The sequence below is a fragment of the Lissotriton helveticus genome, chromosome 3_1, assembly GCF_964261635.1.
Source record: "Lissotriton helveticus chromosome 3_1, aLisHel1.1, whole genome shotgun sequence".
NCBI lineage: Eukaryota > Metazoa > Chordata > Amphibia > Caudata > Salamandridae > Lissotriton > Lissotriton helveticus.
The window spans coordinates 1374256224-1374261516 of NC_136061.1; positions in this window are offsets into that span (position 1 = coordinate 1374256224).

A 5293-nucleotide genomic window follows, 5' to 3' on the forward strand; every position below is an offset into this window, starting at 1 on the left:
CACCCCCTTTTTGAATCGTTTTGGCCACCACAAGTGTGGAAGGGTATGCTCAGATGTGAGTCCCTTGCTCACTGCACCATCAGGATTCAAGCAAGCCGGGCCGAAGACGGCTGTAATGCCAGAAACCGGTCCCCGGAAGCTTGTTTCCTTTCCAGTAAAGAATTGGCTTGGTAGTTTGGTCTGCCCTGTTCCCATGATGCACTGGGCCAGGGTCAGACTAATTTGCATGTAGCCAGGTTCTGAGCTGGGATGGTGCAGTGAGCTAAAAAACGGTGATGGATCAAGCCCTGATCTTTTGACTGGGTAGGAGTGTTCTGCTTAATTCAGATACTCTGTCCATCACCACCCCCTTTTTGAATTGTTTTGGCCACCACAAGTGTGGAAGGGTATGCTCAGATGTGAGTCCCTTGCTCACTGCACCATCAGGATTCAAGCAAGCCGGGCCGAAGACGGCTGTAATGCCAGAAACCGGTCCCCGGAAGCTTGTTTCCTTTCCAGTAAAGAATTGGCTTGGTAGTTTGGTCTGCCCTGTTCCCATGATGCACTGGGCCAGGGTCAGACTAATTTGCATGTAGCCAGGTTCTGAGCTGGGATGGTGCAGTGAGCTAAAAAACGGTGATGGATCAAGCCCTGATCTTTTGACTGGGTAGGAGTGTTCTGCTTAATTCAGATACTCTGTCCATCACCACCCCCTTTTTGAATCGTTTTGGCCACCACAAGTGTGGAAGGGTATGCTCAGATGTGAGTCCCTTGCTCACTGCACCATCAGGATTCAAGCAAGCCGGGCCGAAGACGGCTGTAATGCCAGAAACCGGTCCCCGGAAGCTTGTTTCCTTTCCAGTAAAGAATTGGCTTGGTAGTTTGGTCTGCCCTGTTCCCATGATGCACTGGGCCAGGGTCAGACTAATTTGCATGTAGCCAGGTTCTGAGCTGGGATGGTGCAGTGAGCTAAAAAACGGTGATGGATCAAGCCCTGATCTTTTGACTGGGTAGGAGTGTTCTGCTTAATTCAGATACTCTGTCCATCACCACCCCCTTTTTGAATCGTTTTGGCCACCACAAGTGTGGAAGGGTATGCTCAGATGTGAGTCCCTTGCTCACTGCCCCATCAGGATTCAAGCAAGCCGGGCCGAAGACGGCTGTAATGCCAGAAACCGGTCCCCGGAAGCTTGTTTCCTTTCCAGTTAAGAATTGGCTTGGTAGTTTGGTCTGCCCTGTTCCCATGATGCACTGGGCCAGGGTCAGACTAATTTGCATGTAGCCAGGTTCTGAGCTGGGATGGTGCAGTGAGCTAAAAAACGGTGATGGATCAAGCCCTGATCTTTTGACTGGGTAGGAGTGTTCTGCTTAATTCAGATACTCTGTCCATCACCACCCCCTTTTTGAATCGTTTTGGCCACCACAAGTGTGGAAGGGTATGCTCAGATGTGAGTCCCTTGCTCACTGCACCATCAGGATTCAAGCAAGCCAGGCCGAAGACGGCTGTAATGACAAAAACCGGTTCCCGGAAGCTTGTTTCCTTTCCAGTAAAGAATTTGCTTGGTAGTTTGGTCTGCCCTGTTCCCATGATGCACTGGGCCAGGGTCAGACTAATTTGCATGTAGCCAGGTTCTGAGCTGGGATGGTGCAGTGAGCTAAAAAACGGTGATGGATCAAGCCCTGATCTTTTGACTGGGTAGGAGTGTTCTGCTTAATTCAGATACTCTGTCCATCACCACCCCCTTTTTGAATCGTTTTGGCCACCACAAGTGTGGAAGGGTATGCTCAGATGTGAGTCCCTTGCTCACTGCACCATCAGGATTCAAGCAAGCCGGGCCGAAGACGGCTGTAATGCCAGAAACCCGTCCCCGGAAGCTTGTTTCCTTTCCAGTAAAGAATTGGCTTGGTAGTTTGGTCTGCCCTGTTCCCATGATGCACTGGGCCAGGGTCAGACTAATTTGCATGTAGCCAGGTTCTGAGCTGGGATGGTGCAGTGAGCTAAAAAACGGTGATGGATCAAGCCCTGATCTTTTGACTGGGCAGGAGTGTTCTGCTTAATTCAGATACTCTGTCCATCACCACCCCCTTTTTGAATCGTTTTGGCCACCACAAGTGTGGAAGGGTATGCTCAGATGTGAGTCCCTTGCTCACTGCACCATCAGGATTCAAGCAAGCCGGGCCGAAGACGGCTGTAATGCCAGAAACCGGTCCCAGAAAGCTTGTTTCCTTTCCAGTAAAGAATTGGCTTGGTAGTTTGGTCTGCCCTGTTCCCATGATGCACTGGGCCAGGGTCAGACTCATTTGCATGTAGCCAGGTTCTGAGCTGGGATGGTGCAGTGAGCTAAAAAACGGTGATGGATCAAGCCCTGATCTTTTGACTGGGTAGGAGTGTTCTGCTTAATTCAGATACTCTGTCCATCACCACCCCCTTTTTGAATCGTTTTGGCCACCACAAGTGTGGAAGGGTATGCTCAGATGTGAGTCCCTTGCTCACTGCACCATCAGGATTCAAGCAAGCCGGGCCGAAGACGGCTGTAATGCCAGAAACCGGTCCCCGGAAGCTTGTTTCCTTTCCAGTAAAGAATTGGCTTGGTAGTTTGGTCTGCCCTGTTCCCATGATGCACTGGGCCAGGGTCAGACTCATTTGCATGTAGCCAGGTTCTGAGCTGGGATGGTGCAGTGAGCTAAAAAACGGTGATGGATCAAGCCCTGATCTTTTGACTGGGTAGGAGTGTTCTGCTTAATTCAGATACTCTGTCCATCACCACCCCCTTTTTGAATCGTTTTGGCCACCACAAGTGTGGAAGGGTATGCTCAGATGTGAGTCCCTTGCTCACTGCACCATCAGGATTCAAGCAAGCCGGGCCGAAGACGGCTGTAATGCCAGAAACCGGTCCCCGGAAGCTTGTTTCCTTTCCAGTAAAGAATTGGCTTGGTAGTTTGGTCTGCCCTGTTCCCATGATGCACTGGACCAGGGTCAGACTAATTTGCATGTAGCCAGGTTGTGAGCTGGGATGGTGCAGTGAGCTAAAAAACGGTGATGGATCAAGCCCTGATCTTTTGACTGGGTAGGAGTGTTCTGCTTAATTCAGATACTCTGTCCATCACCACCCCCTTTTTGAATCGTTTTAGCCACCACAAGTGTGGAAGGGTATGCTCAGATGTGAGTCCCTTGCTCACTGCACCATCAGGATTCAAGCAAGCCGGGCCGAAGACGGCTGTAATGCCAGAAACCGGTCCCCGGAAGCTTGTTTCCTTTCCAGTAAAGAATTGGCTTGGTAGTTTGGTCTGCCCTGTTCCCATGATGCACTGGGCCAGGGTCAGACTAATTTGCATGTAGCCAGGTTCTGAGCTGGGATGGTGCAGTGAGCTAAAAAACGGTGATGGATCAAGCCCTGATCTTTTGACTGGGTAGGAGTGTTCTGCTTAATTCAGATACTCTGTCCATCACCACCCCCTTTTTGAATCGTTTTGGCCACCACAAGTGTGGAAGGGTATGCTCAGATGTGAGTCCCTTGCTCACTGCACCATCAGGATTAAAGCAAGCCGGGCCGAAGACGGCTGTAATGCCAGAAACCGGTCCCCGGAAGCTTGTTTCCTTTCCAGTAAAGAATTGGCTTGGTAGTTTGGTCTGCCCTGTTCCCATGATGCACTGGGCCAGGGTCAGACTAATTTGCATGTAGCCAGGTTCTGAGCTGGGATGGTGCAGTGAGCTAAAAAACGGTGATGGATCAAGCCCTGATCTTTTGACTGGGTAGGAGTGTTCTGCTTAATTCAGATACTCTGTCCATCACCACCCCCTTTTTGAATCGTTTTGGCCACCACAAGTGTGGAAGGGTATGCTCAGATGTGAGTCCCTTGCTCACTGCACCATCAGGATTCAAGCAAGCCGGGCCAAAGACGGCTGTAATGCCAGAAACCGGTCCCCGGAAGCTTGTTTACTTTCCAGTAAAGAATTGGCTTGGTAGTTTGCTCTGCCCTGTTCCCATGATGCACTGGGCCAGGGTCAGACTAATTTGCATGTAGCCAGGTTCTGAGCTGGGATGGTGCAGTGAGCTAAAAAACGGTGATGGATCAAGCCCTGATCTTTTGACTGGGTAGGAGTGTTCTGCTTAATTCAGATACTCTGTCCATCACCACCCCCTTTTTGAATCGTTTTGGCCACCACAAGTGTGGAAGGGTATGCTCAGATGTGAGTCCCTTGCTCACTGCACCATCAGGATTCAAGCAAGCCGGGCCGAAGACGGCTGTAATGCCAGAAACCGGTCCCCGGAAGCTTGTTTCCTTTCCAGTAAAGAATTGGCTTGGTAGTTTGGTCTGCCCTGTTCCCATGATGCACTGGGCCAGGGTCAGACTAATTTGCATGTAGCCAGGTTCTGAGCTGGGATGGTGCAGTGAGCTAAAAAAACGGTGATGGATCAAGCCCTGATCTTTTGACTGGGTAGGAGTGTTCTGCTTAATTCAGATACTCTGTCCATCACCACCCCCTTTTTGAATCGTTTTGGCCACCACAAGTGTGGAATGGTATGCTCAGATGTGAGTCCCTTGCTCACTGCACCATCAGGATTCAAGCAAGCCGGGCCGAAGATGGCTGTAATGCCAGAAACCGGTCCCCGGAAGCTTGTTTCCTTTCCAGTAAAGAATTGGCTTGGTAGTTTGGTCTGCCCTGTTCCCATGATGCACTGGGCCAGGGTCAGACTAATTTGCATGTAGCCAGGTTCTGAGCTGGGATGGTGCAGTGAGCTAAAAAACGGTGACGGATCAAGCCCTGATCTTTTGACTGGGTAGGAGTGTTTTGCTTAATTCAGATACTCTGTCCATCACCACCCCCTTTTTGAATCGTTTTGGCCACCACAAGTGTGGAAGGGTATGCTCAGATGTGAGTCCCTTGCTCACTGCACCATCAGGATTCAAGCATGCCGGGCCGAAGACGGCTGTAATGCCAGAAACCGGTCCCCGGAAGCTTGTTTCCTTTCCAGTAAAGAATTTGCTTGGTAGTTTGGTCTGCCCTGTTCCCATGATGCACTGGGCCAGGGTCAGACTAATTTGCATGTAGCCAGGTTCTGAGCTGGGATGGTGCAGTGAGCTAAAAAACGGTGATGGATCAAGCCCTGATCTTTTGACTGGGTAGGAGTGTTCTGCTTAATTCAGATACTCTGTCCATCACCACCCCCTTTTTGAATCGTTTTGGCCACCACAAGTGTGGAAGGGTATGCTCAGATGTGAGTCCCTTGCTCACTGCACCATCAGGATTCAAGCAAGCCGGGCCGAAGACGGCTGTAATGCCAGAAACCGGTCCCCGGAAGCTTGTTTC